Source organism: Castor canadensis, chromosome 13 (genome assembly GCF_047511655.1).
Source record: "Castor canadensis chromosome 13, mCasCan1.hap1v2, whole genome shotgun sequence".
NCBI classification, from domain to species: Eukaryota; Metazoa; Chordata; class Mammalia; order Rodentia; family Castoridae; genus Castor; species Castor canadensis.
In genome coordinates, this window is record NC_133398.1 from 117,358,353 (window position 1) to 117,378,369 (window position 20,017).

General features: G+C 37.4%; 1 pseudogene; it reads left to right on the forward strand.

Moving 5' to 3' along the window:
- Nucleotides 1-1,621: 1,621 nt before the first annotated feature.
- On the forward strand, nucleotides 1,622-19,566 carry LOC141415508 (Krueppel-like factor 12; annotated as a pseudogene).
- Nucleotides 19,567-20,017: the final 451 nt, after the last annotated feature.

A 20,017-nucleotide genomic window follows, 5' to 3' on the forward strand; every position in this document is an offset into this window, starting at 1 on the left:
CTGAATTTCAGAACTATCCTTTGTCTCGATTTCCTAATTAGCATTCAATTCTTGTATCCCAGGCCTCTTGTTTTCATGTTGATAAGATATCTGCTATGAATCTCTACTTTTGTGTTGGCTTAGAAGTGGGTGTTGACATATCAAGATCAATGGGTTGCTGAGATTTTGTTTTCTCTACAATAAACTTCAACTGCATAAAATCGGGTAAAAACATAATCTTTGGACCTTGACACCCAGTCCCCATTGTACCATGCAGGATCCTTTCACTTGTTCATTTAATTTGATTTTATTTTTAATTATAAGATCAATGCATGTAAACATACATGTCAATTCAAAAACTAGATCAATAGTTTTAAATTTTAGAATTCATCAGAATCATCTGGAAAGCTTTTAAAACTCAGACTGATGGGCCTCATCTTTGATTCAATAATGATGGGTTTGAGTTGAAGAATTTTCTTTTCTAATAAATTTCCCAGTGATGCCAATTCTGCTGGTCTAGGGACCACATGTTGACTACATAGAACTAGACCCTTAACATTAAATTGCATGCTGGTAATCTCATCTGTCCTAATCCATACCTCCTTCCCAGATGTAACTAATTTCTTGAATTCTGTGTTTAGATTGATGGTAAAGGTATTTTTTATTGAGGCAGAATTCAATAAGTATAACTAAGCCTTAATCTTTTTTTTCCAATTAGATAGCGCATATCATGTTTACATTACTATCTAATCTTTTCCTCTATTTATTCCTAAAGAAATTTTAATAACCACCAAAGAAGATACTATTCCCATGCTAAAGTTTGTAAGCCCCTAATACATACCCTATGGTCACCTATCATATGCCTAAAATCTAGTTCCTTACAGGACACCCTGAACTACATGAATCATGCCTTTTGGAATGTAAACTGGCATCCAAGGAGGCAAAACCCCTCCTAAGCTGGGCAAAGGTCAGCAATTATAAACTTTTCCCCAACAGATCCTAGCTACCTCAAAAGCGAACAAGATGGCACTACCAGATCTCTTATCAGAACCACAGCAATGCAGGGTTCATTATGGTTTCAGATTACCAAGGGATGAAAGAGAATGAAGTGCCCTCTTCCTAGGGTGACTGGCCCCAGAGTTCTGAGCACTCAACACAGCTGTGTCTATTATTTCCCTCCACAAACACAGACACTCTCTTTCACAAGGTCACACACAACCCGGGGTGAGTTGGTGCTTGAGTAATCAATATAGAAATTATACTTCATATGTACCATAGGCTGGTGAAAAAGGTGAAGAGGCCACATGAACACCAGGAGCACAGTGGTTCACCAAGTACTTCTATGCAGAATCTTCCAGATATATTACGATGGATCCTGATACTTTTCCTTTGCCTCAGCTTGTTTTTAGAACCTCTACACTTATACACAGGTTCAACCAGATACCACAGAGAGAGCCATGATTTGAGGTTAAGGGGTCATTGTTGGTTCTTGGCCAGACCCTTGTTGTATGAGGGCCACCTGACAATTGGATCACTACTGCTGATCACTGTAGAATTTCTTTCACCAAATATAACAAGATAAGGTCCCCAGAATTCTGCTATCACTGTGATTTTGGGTTATTCTCACTGCATTAGACACAACATGAGGCTCCTGTTATGGATGATGAGTGGCCCACTGCCAACCTTTGGACTTAAGCCAAGTGTCTGCACATGTGCACTGACTTTTGCTGATCTTCCTTATGACCAGTGTTACCTCAAGTCTACTGCACTCAAGGGAACTGTGGCAGGAAGCGATGGGGGACTAATCTTTTCCAATTTGCCTCCAGCTCTGACTCTATTGGTGATTACCCCATCCTCTTTGCAGATTGTAGCACATGCCAGGTATCTTAGATGGCCATGCATTTGTCCTCTGAGAGTTTTTGAGACCTGGCTTCACCATGGCAATGAGCTCTTCTCTTGCTTCTGTTCCTAGACAGACAGATGTGGTGATGTCGTGTCCTGCTGGACTGCTTTTATGCTGTGGTGAAAGAATAATATGTATACTTGAGTGAGGTGAGACCATTCTTTTTTTCTGCCAATTTGGGCATCACTTATCCTCCCTGCCAGTGGTGGGGTATGGAAGGCAGAGGTATGAACAGTGTTGAAAAAGATCACAATCCAAAAAGACACTTATCTCATAAAGTTCAAGGGAAAATGGAGACAGAATATTTGTTCTACACCTGTTCTACAAAAGTTTAAGCAGTAAAGTTAATATTAGCAGAAAATATTGGAATTCACATTTTTCTACAGATTGTGGGTAAAACTTGCTTTGTATGTCATCATCAACAAAGCATAACAACACTGACAGGTCAATGGAAACCAGTATTCATGGCAGCAGGATGGATCATGTGGCATCATGAACAATGATGCAATATACATTAAACAAACATTGCATTAAATAAACTGCAGTAATAGGAGCATCTACACTGCTTCAGCATGATCAGATTCAAGGAGCTACATTTTCCTTACAGTGAGAAAGGTAAACCAGTCCAGAACTGTATATTTAACAATAAAGAGCATGAAGAGATGGCTCCTGGACACGAACAGTAAAAGGTGATGTCTGCATACTGTGAAGAAACAATATTTACCACACACACATAATAGATAAGAAGATACAGACCTCTTCTCTATCCATCATTCTTAGTCATCATCAATAAATCACTGTTTCTCACATAAATCTATGGATTTTATAGTAAGTACATTTTTTTTTCATTTTTCTTTTATTATTCATATGTGCATACAAGGCTTGGTTCATTTCTCCCCCCTGCCCCCACCCCCTCCCTTACCACCCACTCCACCCCCTCCCGCTCCCCCCCTCAATACCCAGCAGAAACTATTTTGTCCTTATCTCTAATTTTGTTGTAGAGAGAGTATAAGCAATAATAGAAAGGAACAAGGGTTTTTGCTGGTTGAGATAAGGATAGCTATACAGGGCATTGACTCACATTGATTTCCTGTGCGTGGGTGTTACCTTCTAGGTTAATTCTTTTTGATCTAACCTTTTCTCTAGTTCCTGGTCCCCTTTTCCTATTGGCCTCAGTTGCTTTAAGGTATCTGCTTTAGTTTCTTTGCATTAAGGGCAACAAATGCTAGCTAGTTTTTTAGGTGTCTTACCTATCCTCACCCCTCCCTTGTGTGCTCTCACTTTTATCATGTGCTCATAGTCCAATCCCCTTGTTGTGTTTGCCCTTGATCTAATGTCCACATATGAGGGAGAACATACGATTTTTGGTCTTTTGAGCCAGGCTAACCTCACTCAGAATGATGTTCTCCAGTTCCATCCATTTACTAGCGAATGATAACATTTCGTTCTTCTTCATGGCTGCATAAAATTCCATTGTGTATAGATACCACATTTTCTTAATCCATTCGTCTGTGGTGGGGCATCTTGGCTGTTTCCATAACTTGGCTATTGTGAATAGTGCCGCAATAAACATGGATGTGCAGGTGCCTCTGGAGTAACAGTCTTTTGGGTATATCCCCAAGAGTGGAATTGCTGGATCAAATGGTAGATTTCTTAATCTGATTGATTATGTAGATAAAGCTCCATGCAATATTTGCTAGTGACCCCCATATCTCATAGATGGTCCCATAGGCAGGGTTTTGATTGAGATCCTAGCAGGTTTCTCTCTCCTTAGCACTCACAACTCTACCTTTCAGAGAAGTTGAACTCAGCTCTTTGGCCTTCCTTTGATCCCTGAGGTTTAGATGATAGTAGAGAATTTCATTCTTCTTTCATGGCCCACCTACCCTGCCTTTCTTGTTGTCCCAGAAACCAGAAAATATGTTATGTAGAAAACACACCATAGATTTGGTATTCTTTTGTTTCAGTATGTCATGCTAATACAGGCAGCCATGGAAGTTCTTCTGACTTCCCTTTTGCAGTGAAGCCCCTTTATCTGCACCATGTGTGCTTTGCAACTCAGTCCCTGAAAGAACAAATGCTGCCCAAGGGAAGAACAAAAGAGCTTTTAATCTTCAACTAGGAAAGGCTACTTATTACCTACAATTTTTGTTCTTCCAAAGTTCATTGCTTCCACAGTTTCCCAATGTCTTCAGAATTTTCATTATGTAAATATGCATTTTTTGTTTTAGTTGATTTAGCAGAAGCAATGGGCTACTCAATGGGATATTTTATACAATTATACACTGTTAGAAATAGTCACATTATTTCACAAACTACTTCTATGGGATCTCCCAGCCAGCTTCTTATCTTCTGAAGTCCTAGGATGAAAACAGTCACTAATCTTTATGTTTAAATGTCCCATCTAACTTCACCAATCATTTGTGTGCCAATTTCATTGGCAGTGAAATGAAATTTCAATTATAATCATCTAATATTAGACTTTACCTTAATTTAGCATATTTGGTTTAACATTGAATAGTCTCTTTACCCAAAAATCAATATAAAGCATATTTTTCAGGGAAATCATAGAGAAAAAGTAATTTGGAAAATCAGGTTGGTAATCTGAGAAAATAATTTGTGTTGATTCAACAAATTCAGTTGCAAATTAATTTCATAATGAAATTAATTTTACTGCATTTTTCCCTGAAGAGTCTATGTGACCATTTGGTTTTAGAAGAGTAAGAAGAACTTTCTAGTTTTTTAGGGTCCTCCATCATGAGTTTCAATTGAGAAATATTTGAATTTAAATTAGTAATTTGTAGTTAATTATTAAATAAACGACACTATGAGATGTTAAAGAGAAATATATGGTTCATATAACTCTTGCCTTAGATTAAAACCAACCAACCTTAGATGTTTGGTCCACTGTCCATGTGTTCTTTGATTGATGGAAGAGTATAAGTTTACATATTGACATTAATTCATACCTAAATCTTTGTCTTGAGAAGTGATGTGATATATGTGCAACTGAATCCTTGTTTCTAATCACCCATCCAGAAACTGTTTTCCCACATAATCATGGGCATAAAATCTTGAGTGTTTTGCTTAAAAATGAAAATACTGTCTATGTTATCTCCTTGTCTCTGGTATGTGGGGTAAGGTGGAACCAGTAATCTTCCTTTCTTATGCTGCTATGGGCTTTTTTTCTCATATTTTATTTTACTTTTCCATGTGTCTGCAGCTAATGGGGTGGTCAAAGATTGAAATTACTGTACCATCTTATGCATAAGTCCAATCTTTGTTGTTTATTGGTTTGTAAATTAAAAACTAGTGTGCAAACATTCTCCAAGTATATATTATCTAGGCAGTCCAAGGTAGAAGAATCTTGCTTATGAGAAGAGAGATCCTATTTTAACTTTCTAAGTCTACTTTTAACCAAATGTACATCTTTTCTGCAATAAAAAATTATAAAGGGAGCCAGGTGTTGGTGGCTCATGCCTGTAATCCTAGCTACTCAGGAGGCAGAAATTTGGAGGATCATGGTTTAAAGCCAGCCAAGGCAAATAGTTTGTGAGACCCTATCTTGAAAAAGCCCATCACAACAAAAGGGCTGGTGGAGTGTCTCAAGGTGTAGGCCCTGAGTTCAAGCCCCAACACTACAAAAATAAAAAATTATAAAGGGTGAAAAAAAGAAAACTGATAATATTCCATTTCTTCTCATGTCTCTTGTTCTTTGGAAGCATCTTGGTCCTGCACGAGGCAAAGAGGGGCCATATGAACTGCAGTTGAAGATGACTTAGCCCATCTGTAAAGGGTCATTTGTGGGATACTTAACTAGGTGTGTGACAATCAAGACTGGCTCCTTTATATAAGCCTATGAGCTTTCCATACTTCAGAGATGTACTATAAAACTTAGATGGAAAGTATTTTCTGATGTCAATTAAATGTAATCTCTAATCTATACATTCAGGATATCTAGTGATGGTGAGTTCAGCTGATGGATTACTTGGTTTAACACTGTAAATGAGAGGTGCAAAGAATCTTACATGGAAAGTGTACAGCCTAAAACTCTGTATCTCAACCTGTTTATAAGTCTGGTACTAAGAGGAGTAAGTGCTCATTGTCAACAATTTGGAAAATTCAAACCACAGTGCAACATGCTAATAGAAAAAATTTTTTTGCTACTTTCTATCTTTGCACTTACTTTGAACAAAAATAATTATTGTTTTGTATCATATTTGCCTCACCTTAAATAATTTTCCCATACCATTAAATATCCTCTGAAAATGTAATTATGGTGGCTTTGTAATAGTATAGTTGTGCTACAGTTTATTCACCTACATATATAATTTTAGACATTTAGACTGTCTCAATTTTAACTATTATAAACATCTTTCTCCTTTATCTCAGTGATACTGTAAGTAGTGTTCACAAGACACAATGAAATCTTTTGAAGCCTATATTATGTCAATGAATATAATTCCCAGTTTCCTTCCTACTAATCAGTAGTACTTGCCATGGTTTGAATGATGGTTTCTCCCCTCAAAAGTCCATGCATTGAACTTTATTAACTAATGTAGCAATATTAAGAGGTGAAGAGCTTAAAAGCTTAAGATGATTGAGTTGATTAAGTAATGAAGACAGAGCCCTCATGATGTGATTTAAATCCTTATAGAGGGGCTGGAGGAAGTGGGTTCACTTCTGCTCTTCTGCCATGTGAGGACAGGGATCAGCAACAAGGCTCCATCTTAAAAGAAATAAAATAGGCCCTCATGTGCATCTTGATCATGTACTTCCAGCCCCAAGAACTGTGGGAAATAAATGTCTGGTCTTTAAATGTTACCCAATCTCAGGTATTTTGTTATAGTAGCACACACTAACATAATACTCTAATGTGCTAAATACATCATACCATCTATCTATCTATGTATCTATCTATTTTTGCTAAATAGAGAGATATAGATGTATCATCTATCTGATTCATAGATGGATATAGATATGTATCTATCTGTTTATCTATCCATCTACCTATGCTGAGATTTATGCTAATCAATTTGAAGAATGAGAGAATGAGAGAATTTCCAGTTCTCACAGTCTGCAGAGGTTATTGTTGATATTATTGTATTATTAGCTAATGTTTAAAAAGGGCTTATTATACATAAGGAAATATGCTAAACCCTTTGGGTTCAAAAGGTTCCTTAATCCATTCAATAGCCTGGGGAAGGAATATGCAATTTTTCATAACGTTCAGACAACATGAGAAATGGAGTTGAGAACTGGTAGTGTAAATACAAAATTCCAAGTTTAAGGCCTGTACCTTTGAAAAAAGTACTGCAAAACTTGTAAACTAGAAGGTCACTGGTCTCCAAAGAAGAAGCACCATTAGCAGAAATTTAAGGACTGAAATAACCTTTGCAGAAGTTAAGAATTGATGGGTGATAAGAAAAAGAAAACAGTATGTGCAACTGTCATTTCCAAAATAAGATGTTGAAAGAAGAGAGACATTGGAGGAAGACATTATAGGAAAGAGACTGAATACTGGTGGATACTTTAAATCTTTGGTAAAGTTGAAATTCTGGGAATGACTCCCAGGACCACACTGCAGTATTAGCTTGCCAAGAAAGCTGTGAGCTATACACAATCAGGAAGGAGTGGAGAAAGGGAGATACCAGGAAAATCACAGACTTCAGGAGTATACCATTTCAGCATACACAACTGTTGGCCTAGAGAAATGCCACTCCACAGATTCACACCTGCTCAGCATCAATAACCAACACTTCTGTCTTTTGGTCACAGCCAGCATCTGAGCTGTAGACTGGGAGATATAATTCTTAGTTTCACAGACTGCTCTATGGAAAGCCAAACCAGGAGAATGCAGAGGGTGTTGAAAGTGAAGCTATTGTATTTATTACAGATGCATGATATAAATATATAGTAAGTTACAATTTAAAGAGAAATTAGCTCATGTTCTTTACTCTTTCTGGTGAAATCAGCAGTCAATGGACATAAGTGAAGAAAATGGGTAGCTTGATGTGGACGGTAAGGGCAAAAAGATCAAGGCATCTGGCAGAGTCACTATGAAATGATTGCTTGTAAATTCTAGCCTAAGTATTAAGTGGTAGCCAGGAGGACCAATGAAATATGATACTAGAGATACATGAGATGAGCATAATATTGATAATACCAACTCCGGTCTTGAAAGCCAATGAAGGGGTGCAGTAGGCACATATATCACAAACTACACACTGTTTGTTCTTTGAGAACAAACAGTTCTTACTGTTTTCAAAGTACAGAATTCTTCCCATGTTCTAGGGTGAATTGTCATCTCATGTTCTTATCATGAAATACTAGTAAAAGTACAAAGCTAGAGCATCCACCAAAGCATATGTTATTTAAATATATTTTGGGGAAATGTATATACATATCACAGACAGAAAGGCAGAGGGACACATTAACACATTTTGCGGTACAAATGTTATAATTTCTGTGTTTGGTTCACACAATTTTGCATATATGAGATTTACAGGCAAATTTTGGACCATATGTAATATTTGAAAAACAACAAAAGTTTAAAGGTGAGTTTGTTGCACTGTTGTAATATCCTTTTGCTGCAGTTGAAACAGAGAGAGAGAGAGAGAGAGAGAGAGAGAGAATGCTCACAAAGAATTCAGCATGTTTGATGCACTCAATTCTTACTTATGTAGCTAAGAAGTATTTGTAATCTTTGCAGTCAACCTATTAGCATTTTGTCCTTGAAAAGTCAGAAATTTAGTCAGAACAAGAACTTAATACCTAGTTATTAGGAAGACAATGACAGTCAAAAGGGGGAAAAAGAATAAAAGAAAGAAGAAAACCTTCCCTAGAGAGAAGAAAAAAGTCATCACTTAATCAAATTTTCCATCACCAGCAAAATGACAGTCTTCCCTTCTTTCAAACAATCTGTGCTTGTGTTTACTGGGAGGCCTGGTTTCAGATGGAATATTAAGCAACTTGCACAAAATCAAATAGAGCCCTGGTGAACTGCAAGACAAAGAAGAGAGAGTGGATGTGATTTCTAAAAGTTTAACTACACACACCACTTGAGTCCTTCTCCTTGAGTGAAGAGAAATGTTACTTGCCATGATAAGTGGCAGGAGGTAAGAGGCTAGTCCAGGACTAAATCCCCAAGGCAAGGTGAAGGGCAACAAGCATCAGTGAAGCTTCCTGAGTCTTAAGGAAGCCAGAGCATGGCCAAAGGTATAGACTTCACAAACACTGCACCCAAACACAAAAGCTACTAAAAATGACTGGACTAATTCTGCAGAGGGATTTCTGGATTTCTTTCAAGTAATTAGGTTTTGATTTGTTGCATTTTTTAAGGTCCAGGAAGCTGAAGGTGCCATGGATTGCAGATGTCTTCACTGATTGTTCCAGTGCTTTTACATTTGATTTCATGACTGGGCTTAACTTTATGAAGAGGTAAATATACTGACCAAGGAAGTTCAGTGCCACAAGAAAAGAACAGTTTTCTCTGGCCAAGTAAACACAAGTGAGCCTACTGGTGGGCAGAAGGATGAGGTCTGTCTCCCTCCCCTAAATGGGAATGAAAACAGGAGGGGAAAAGCATATGGGCACATCTGAATGAGTGTGTGTGAGTGTTGGCAAGTGTGTATGTATGTGTCCATGGTGGCACTTCTGTCTCCATTAATGTGTGGATTCTCATCCCTGCTCTCTGGAGAGTTTAGATTTGGGAACAGAGAACTTGAGTCCTTCCCCCTGGGCAAATTTAGTTTCTTGGTGCCTGTTGCTTTTGCTCCAAATGGTTTTTGTCCTTAATGGGTCCAATTGGCTTTCTTTGCCTGTGAGATCTGGGCTCCACTTAGCCTCAGCAAACCACCAGGCTGAACTATGATGGCATCTAAGGGCCTCAGCTGGCTCGGGCTTGCCAGCTTCTGTGTTCCCCGCCTCACAGTCTGCTTTCTTTGAACCTGAGCCTTGACCTTCTTCTCCACCTAGAACAGAGAGAACATGTTTTCCTTCCTACCCTGCCTCCCTTCATTTCACTTCCCTTGCAAGGAAGCCATCCTTTATCCCAGATAACCTAGACAGGGTTCTAGGAGGCCTGTTTGGCCAACCTCAAACCAGGGCCCAGTCTGAGTCTCTCCCATCCTCCAGAACATTCTCTCTACAGTGTTGGTAGCCACTACATTTTGTCCATGCCAGGACTCCATGAGAAAGTGGGAGCCTATGAACTCGAATTTCCATCAAGAAAGACCTGGGAAATGCTGGTTGTGGAGATCTCTGTATACACTCTTCTGAGTCCTTTCATTGGAATGTTGGAAGTGAGAGTTAGCTGGGAAAGCATAGAGGAGAGGCTGGCATGGGTGTCTGGCATCTTTGGGCAAAGAAGGGGCTCCTTAAAATTCTAAATGAGGGGGACTTGGGGCTCACAGAGAGCCAGTGGAGAGCAAAAGTGGTGGGTAGTGGTGTACCTATTCAGAAGAAGAAAGATACTTCAGCAAAATCACAGAACCCTATCTCAACCCATCAGGTCAATAGTGTGCTAGTTCCCGAGTTCTCAGCCAGGTCCTGGGTGTCCCCTGAAGTCTGTTTTCAGGGATAATTCCTTTCCTCTTCTCATTTTTTTCATCTCAAGGTCAAATTCCTTGGAGGAGTTTAATTCTTACCCTACCACCTCCAGCCACAGAGTCCTAGGTGAAAGCTCTAGGCATTCATCTTCTACTCAGAATCTGAAACAGATGAACTGATCTCCTTTAATTCCCTACAACACAGAAAATGGAATAAGGGAATCCATCCTCTCCCTCTCTTCTCCCCTAATCCCTGTCTAAATCAAGAGGGAATTGGTGCAGGAATAGGGCCAGATCTGCCTTTTGAGAAATCTTTCTTGTAGTCCAATTCAATTCTGTTTGAAATCCAAAGAAATCACACTGCTTTTAATAGATTAAATTTTAATAAAACACATTAAGTATCATAAAATATGAATGGACTGGATATAATTGTAATAGTCAATTAGGACCCAGAACTAAGGAGGAGACAGTGATTTCTCCACATGGGATGGCTTGGGGCATGGATTGATTTCAGGGTGGGCAGCATCTGCTGTGGGGAACATGCTGCCAAAAAAGCTTGGTATATTCCTCCTCAGTCCCTGGGAGGGAGAAGGTTCACATCTGTGTGCATCTGCAGGCAGATGGGACAGAAGCTATTGTAAAACAAAATGTCTTAGGAAGAAGAAAGACAGTCTTCATGTAATCACACAGATGATAATTTCTTATCGTTCACTTTTTAAAAACCAGCTCTCCATTTTCTGTTTCCTCCAGTAGGTCTATAGGTTTGCAAAGGCAGGGTGAAGATCTGGGCTTGGGCAAAGAAGGGCATATTGAGGTCATAGTAAGCAGGCTCCTGATTTGGGGCCATTTGGTCCCCATGCACCACCTTGTGTTTACTGGCAACTTTCCAGTTATTTAGATGGCCCCTGCCAGCAGGGGAGTGGGGAGGAAGGGAAGGAGGCTGGCCCCCTTCTTCCCCCCAAGAGAATCTTACATATTCCACACTTGCTGAAGTAATTTGCAGCAATACCTTGGGGAAAACTGAAATGGGTTTTATTTATATTATCATTAGGATGTTGGTATTTTGGAAACTCCTGAAAGGAGAGATTGCAAGAAGAGTACAAGTCTGGGTGATAAAGGAAGGATTGCATTTTCTCTCTAATGCAGCACAATCACTGACATTCATTTGTCACTTTGAGAGAAGAAGAAGTCTAACTTTGACTCAACTTTTTAAAAAAATGTGTGCTTTCTAAGGAGAAGGAAATACAGGTAAAGAAACTTTTGAGACAGTCTTCAACCACATATCAATTTACCTCAAGTTGATAATTAGAATTTTTCCATCTGAAGTAGGAGATATCACTGAGAAAATAGCTCAGAGAAAAAAAACAGTTATATTAAGGTTAATTAAGGGACATGTGGATATTAATCTTCAGGAAAATATTCTCATGGTAGTCTTCTCCCTTAAAGGCTACATTTACTCAATAAATTCAAAATCAAACAAAGTTTGTCCAGTTATTTCAACAGTGTCCTCTCTATTTCATGAATTTTTATACTAGCTTATTAACCATATGAAGTGGTGACATGTATTTAACATTTTGGAGATCAGTGGTCAGTTTCCATCAAAATCAAAATTAATTCATATTAATGATATGCATTTCTCAATACTCCCAGGTGACAACACACATTAATACAACTATTGCAAGTGATTAAGCTCAATGAAGGAGGAGAGGAGAAGGAGATGTCCAAAACACCTGAAATATTTGATACTCTAATTCAAGTTCAGCAAACTGTTTTCACAATTAATGCTTTGAAAAATCCTCATGCTTGCTTTTCTTCTTTACATCTAACTCAGAGTAGTGTTTTGTTCTTCTGTCTACCAGTTCACACCTAATGGAAGAGAAGAATATTTCCCCCTGTGGGTTTTCTCCTCGATATTCTCGTGCTTTTATTTAAGCACATAAACACACAATTTAAAACTTGCAATATCCAAAAGTTTCTTCTGTGATTCACTTGCTATAATAATCTGGGGATACTGGGTAGGTGAAAACATTTATCTTCCTGTTATTTTTTCCATTTATTTCACTTTCATTTCAGCTCTTATTGATAGAAAACACACCAAAATGTTCTTATGGAATTTTATTAGACTTATGAGATGCTCAACAGTTTATACTAATGAGACCATCTAAAGATCCTTGAAGATTAAGACAACCTCTTTAAATTAGAATATAATTTGAATTTTGAAATCATATCACAGATGAAGTGTTCTAATTGCCATGATGATATGTTAATGGACTAGTGAGATACATGGGCTGTGCAGTTTGGTCTGAAACCCTCCAAGGCTTGCATGATAATTATCTCTCCTATACTGACAATAACAAAAGATTTCTATAGATATCACCCTTTCCACAATGACATACAAATTATAATACACACAATATATTAGCCTGTAGTGCTGCTTAAGTTTTTCACTATTAACAGAACTAATAAATTCATCAAACTGAATTAAGTACACAAATCAGATGAGGCATAACAGATTACAGAGTGAAGCAGAGTGTCTTCTGAGTCTAAATGAAATTTCAATCTAATAATTTCTTCCTAGTCCAGTCATAATTTGTTTAGAGATGTTGTTCTACTTACTTCAAAGCACTATTCACAATATAATTAAATGATACTCGAGCTTTTAATTTTGATTTATTTTATTTCAGGAAGCTTGAGAAAATGAGATCTAAACAACGTTATTTTTGTTATTTACCTGAAAATCGCCCTGGCTGTTGTTGAGGTAAAAACTAAACACTTAAGCACTTACTTGAACCATCTGGCAGGAACCAAGTTCATTCATATCAACTCTCACCTCTCCAAGTCTCACACCCAGGCTTCTCCAGGCTCACAGTCTGGAACGTTGATCATAAGGACATCTTTGGCTACTATTTATTATTTTCCAGCACACAGGGGAAGAGAAAGGTAAGCTTGAGAGTGGGGAAGGAAAGCAGATGGGATTTCTGCACCAAGGACAGAGCCCAGAGCTAGCTGCCAATACAGTGCTCTGGTGACTCCAGAAGACAGTGTTCCCAACTTGACCCTGCCATCCTTCCTGGAGGACTTCAGGGGTGGACAGACGGCCCCCTCCTTGCTACTGTCGCCATGGGGATTCCAGGTCCTGAGAACACTCCTCTTTCCACACTACTTCCTAGTTTGTTTTTGCTCTGGCATGCACCAGCACATCTGAGGCCTGAGGCCTGCTCTCACACCTGCTTGCCTCTCCCAGGCTCCCAGTGCTTGCACATATTCTGGTCAGACATGCTCTGGGTTGGAAACCCTTGGCTTCCCATTTCGGTCTTTGGGCCTTTTCACTCTTGCTTGCACCCCATGTCTTCCATGCTCTGGGGGAGGTGAAAACGGCCCCAAACACCACAGGAGGTAGACAGAAGATGGGCTAGTGAAGAAGAGGTGCATGTGCATGCATGTGTGAGTGTGTGTGCGTGTGTGTGTGTGTGTGTGTGTGTATGGAGGGATACCACAGCCTTCTTGTTTTGCAACTGTAACTAAGAGTGAGTATCAACTTCTAGAAAAAGTGATCTGTATTGGGACAAAATTATGGACAAAGTATAAACTAAAAATAGTCTTTCCGGTGCAGTGAGGTTGTGGAAATAAACACAAGTGATGTTTGTTCCAGCCCCTGAGGGCATGTGTGTGTGCATGCATGTTGTTAGTGGCCGGAGGGTGGGGTGCTAATTCAGCAGCACATGTGGAAGAAAAGAGAAGAAATCAAAAGGTAAAATTAATTCAGCAGCATGCAATCAAACCTTTAAAAAGCAAAAACAACTAAATGAGAAGAATCACCACATACCTACCAATATTAACATAGAATGTCAATGGACTTAACCCCCGCATCAAAAGACACAATTTTGCAAACTGGATTACAAAGGAATATCCAACAATCTGCTGCTTATAGAAGACCCATCACATTGACAGAAAGAAACAATGGTTTGGCGTGAAAGGCTGGAAAATTTATGAAGACAATGGCCCCCCAAAATAGGCAGTAATAGCAATATCTATCTAAGACAAAGTAGACTTCAAAATTAAATTGATCAGATGAAATAAAAGCAGAAATACAGCAAATGGAAATAACAAATATCAACCTGTATGCACCAACGTCAGTGCACCAATTTCATCAAAAACTCTGAAGAACCTAAAAGCACATATAGACTCCCACAAAGTGTTAGTGGGAGACTTTAATACCCCCATCACCAATAGATAAGTCATCCAAATAAAAAAAAATCAATAAAGAAATTCTAGAACTGAATCACACCATAGATCAAATGGACCTCTCTGATGTTTACAGAATGTTTCATCCAACATCTGTACAACATACATTTTTCTCAGAAGTCTATGGAACTTCTGATCCATATTTAGGATATAAAGCAAGCCTCAGCAAATATAAGAAAATAGAAATAATCTCGTGCATTCTATCTGATCACAATGCATTAAAAGTAGAATGCAACAAGAAAAACAACAGCAGAAAATATGCAAGCAATTGGAAGCTGAATGACACAGGGCTCAATGATCTGTGGGTCTTTGATGAAATAAAAGAGGAAACTAAAAGCTTCCTCAAAGTTAATGAAAATGAAAACATGACCTACCAGAACCTATGGGACACAGCAAAGGCAGTCCTGACAAGAAAGTTTATAGCCAAGAGTTCATATATTAAAAAGTCAGAAAGACTTCAAATCAATGACCTAATGCTACATCTCAAACTCCTAGAAAAACAAGAACAAGCAAATCCCAAAACAAGCAAAAGTATAGAAATTTTAAAAAATGAAATAGAAACAAACAAAAAATCTGTACAAGGAATCAATAAAACAAAAAGTTGATTCTTTGAAAAAATAAACAAGATTGACAGACCCCTGACAAATCTGACTAAAAGTAGGAGAGAAAAAACCCAAGTCAGTAAAATCAGAAATGCAATGGCGAAATAACAAGAAACACCATGGATATCCAAGGAATCATCAGAGACTACTTTGAGAACCTATATTCCAAAAAACTTGAAAATCTTAAAGGAATGGACAAATTTCTAGATAGGTATGACCATCCAAAATTAAACCAAGAGCATATTAACAACCTAAATATATCTATAACTTGAAATGAAATTGAAGCAGCAAAACAGAGTCTCCCAAAAAAAAGAAAAGTCCAGGACCTGATGTATTCTCTACTGAATTCTATCAGACCTTTAAAGAAGAACTAATACCAACTCTCCTTAAACTCTTCCATGAAATAGAAAGGGAAGAAAACTGCCTAACTCATTCTATGAAGCCAGAATCACACTCATTCCAAAACCAAAGACACATCCAAAAAGAAGAACTATAGGCCAATCTCCTTAACTTACATCAATGGAAAAATCCTCATTAAAATAATGGTAAACTGAATCCAACAACGCATCAGAAAAATCATCAGTACCAAGTTGGCTTTATCTCAGGGATGCAGGAGTGGTTCAACATATGCAAATATATAAATGTAATACACAGCACATTAATAGAAGGAAAGACAATAACTACTTGATCATCTCAATAGATTCAGAAAAAGCCTTTGATAAGTTCCAACATCACTTCATGATAAAAGTGCTAAGGCAACTAGGAATAGAAGGAATGTGCCTCAACATTGCAACATTGTTCTTCAGCCCCACTGCTGAAGAACGGATTAAGAAAATGTGGTACTTATACACAATGGAATTTTACTCACCCTTGAAGAAGAATGAAATACTATCACTTGCAAGTAAGTGGAAGGAACTGGAGAACATCATCTTAAGCAAAGTTAGTCAGCCTCAGAAAGTCAAAACTCATATGTTCTCCCTCATATGCAGATTTTGATCTAAAACAAATGCAGTAAAATTATTAGACTCAGGTTACATGGTAAAAGGAGAACACATACAAGAGGAATAGGGAAGGGTAGGAAACCCAAAACTTGAAAGTGTTTGATGTCTCCACTGCAGAAGAGCTAATACTGTAACCTTAAAATGAGAGAGGTCAACATGGGATGGTGACCAGAAGGTAGTGAAAAGGTCAGGTAGAAATGTTTCAATTTGGGTTATAATACACATGTACATGGACACAATTCTAGGACTCTCACTGTATAGTCAGCCTTACCTCAACTAGCAAAAATGCTGGCTTTCTTATTATTGCTTATGTCTTCTCTTCAACAAAAGAGAAGAGAGCAGAACAGTTGCTGCCTGGAAGTGATGGGGCTGAACAGGAAAGGCACAGAGTGGGGGTTAGTGGAGAAAAATGGCCCAAACAATCTGTGTACATTTGAATAAATGAATAAAGAAAAATAATAAAATAAAAAAGAAATGATACTAAACATTTATAGTACACTCATTCCATCAATTGTTAAATGATCTTCCTGTGAATCAGATTAATTAAACTGAAAATATAGGGAAACACATTGTCAAATAACTGTCTTCTGTATTTCAAAGGAAAATTTTAAAACCAGAAGGAACCTCTGAAGGTGACTTGTTCAGCTGTTTCTATAACACACATCTATTCGGTTGTTTGCCAAACCTTGTTCCTCTGCAGTGATTATGCTTGTGAGATCCTTAATCAGTGTATATCTTATGCTGTGTTCAGTGAGTCAGCAAACCCCTAAGATAGTTTTACTAATAGAGTGGGTTCTGTTTGGAATTTTCAGTTCTAAAAATGGAGAATTCTGCTGAATTGCTTGTCTCTCATAATTAGAAATGCTGAATGTGTGAATCTCCACAACAATTTTACAAGATTGGACTTTATGTTACTCATTTACAGACTGATAATCTGAGATATAGAACTGCAGTGGTGACACCAATGTGGCACTGCCAATAAGTAGCATGGTTTAGGTAATAAATTAGAGATTTGGGAGTTCAAGTCTCATTTTCTCTCTATAGTATCACATAACAAGTTACACAACGAAGATTCTTTTCATGGTTCAGACAACCTTATAATGTTAGGGAAGTCACTTTGTAATTTTTTGTAAACACTGCCATGAAATTTTTTCTCAAAAAGTTGCAAAAGTGAAATAGAACATAATTTATTTAAATAATGGATAGATAGTTGTCACCATAATATGTATATGTAAGGACCACATCTCCAAAATTTCCTAGAGACTTTAAAGATGAAACAGTCAACATATAATTCTTGGGTAACATTAACCATCATATTATTCAAATGACCCTCAACCCTGATTACTCTTAAGAATCTCTGGAGGGCTTTCTTCAGAGGGAGAGGTGTCAAGAAATATTTTTCTTTTAAGACTTACAGGAGATTAAAATATACTCCAGCATTAAAGATTGTTTTTATCCTCTGGCTGACTGTAACAAAATTCAGCTGTTCGTAATGGCTGTCTGTGAGAAACACATCTAGTACTCTGGGAACTAACAAGTGGAAGTTTTGGATTGTGTCTTATATTCATTCAACAAAATGCCAAAAGATGAAGCTGCACTTTAAAATATCTATTCAGAAAAAAAAAACTTTACATGATTAGAAAAGCTCAAATGTGGTCCTCAGAACACTTCAAAGAACATGTGCACTAGAATGTTATGTGTATTTTTTTATTAACTAAATTATATTGAGTAAAACTGACTTTCAGACTTATATGTGATGATATAAATCATGTTGTATTTACATTTTCACACCTACTGTCTTTTATGAAGTATATTATTATACTAAACTTGGTTGACAATTGAATGTATTTTATACTAACATTTCTTAAAAGGTACTTGAATAATTTTAAGTTTTAATGTGGATCCTTTCAAGGGATAATATAATGTTTTTGAAAATGAAATTATTTATCTCTTTGACAAAAATACAGTGTTCTCATGAAACCTTTATGTTTTAGAAGGAATGCTGAATTTTGTTTGATTTGGTGATTTTTGTTTGGCTTGTTATCCTTTTTTAATGCTTAGAATGAGTATATAGGTCCTGGTAGCTCCTGCACCAAACATGAAAGGATAAACCTTGTAGTGAGTTTTCCCAGTATTATTGCTGGGGAATATTCTCTCTCCAGATTTTGATAGCATTGAGTAAGGTTAGAATCATTTACATCATAGAAAATCAGATGTAGAAAAGAAGGCTGAGTGTATTCAATGAAAATTGGTATTAGTTCACAACAGGAAACGGAGACTCATAATGTAGTGATGAATCAAACTGACAAAATGATTTTTAATTGAATAAATTATGTTTCTAGAGCCCTAGGTAGATACTGCTTTGTATTCAAAAAGTGTGCTTTAAAAAAGATTTTGTGAAATTTACTATGAACTTTCAGATTCCTGTGTCCTCATTTTTCTCCCATAAAACACTGGTTTTAGTCTATTTTAAACAATTGTTTTGTGTCTCCCAATGGAATGAAATTGCTTTGTGGTAGAGGACTTGTCTTACTCTGTTTTGTATTTTTGTCCTTTCAATTTTAATGTCTAGGACTGTCTTAGAATAAGTCTTCAAATATCTGGGAAATGAATTTATGTCCCAGATCAAAAAGAGAAAAATTAATAAACTTTCAGGCAATCAATCATGCATCTATAGAAACTATGATAAAAAAAGAGAAATATGTGCTCCATTTTTCTCTCCACAGGCTCCAAATGTACACAACTACCCTAATATGAAAGTTGTTCCCATTTTAAATAATGTGAAAGGGTAGACACTAGAGGACTACTTACCTGTAGATCACTTCCAAATAAAAACTGAGTTAGTGGACTTATTAATAAACAAAACCAGGATGCCCCACACCACTATTTCATATACTCCAGTCTCCATGACATCATCTGCATCCTCTCCATCTCCTACTTCAACATCTCCATCATCTTCTAGTCATCCAGTCTTAACCCCAACTGTTATTAACTCAGTATCTTCAGCATTGTCTTCATCCATAGTACAAACTCCAGGACCCCTTGTTGTCACTGCATCTGGCATGGTAGGCCTGCAGTTTTTGCACATTATCCACCCTGTACTGCCTTCAAGTTCCAAGAATTTATAGTCCACAGTCATGTTTGTAGTACAGTCAGTGCCTGTTGGCTGCACAGCTGTACTGTCACCTGGAAGTGCGAACAACACTACTGTTGTGCCATTTTTGGAGGATGGGAGAAGCCATAAGAACCATAAAACCTTTATTTATTTCAGTAGTATAGATAACTAGTCATCTTTTCAATGAATGGAACCTAAATTTGTTTGTAAACAATATATTCATGGAAGATTTGTGCAGAACTATGTGGACAAACTGAATAGATGCTGAGCACAGTTTAGAAAGCATCGTGTTTATTTGGGTGCATTTTTAGGCTGTATTTGGTCTATATTTTTATTAATCAAGTCAGAATTTGTAAAATAAGGCCTACCTCTAAATGCACAAATAGGAAGGGTGTATATGGTTTTATGGTTTGGATAACTATGTATGAAGTGAAATCCCTCACAGAAATTAATTGCTGTGAATTTTTTTAAGATAAAAAAGGATATTTCTTTTCTTTTTCTTTGTTCAGAGTAGAGCTTATTTGGATGACAATAATATGTGCCATGAAGTTGCAATGCCTTAAAGCTGATAATTCACTTTTGGGGGGTTTGTTAAAAAGTTTACCATTTAAATAGTTCTAAAG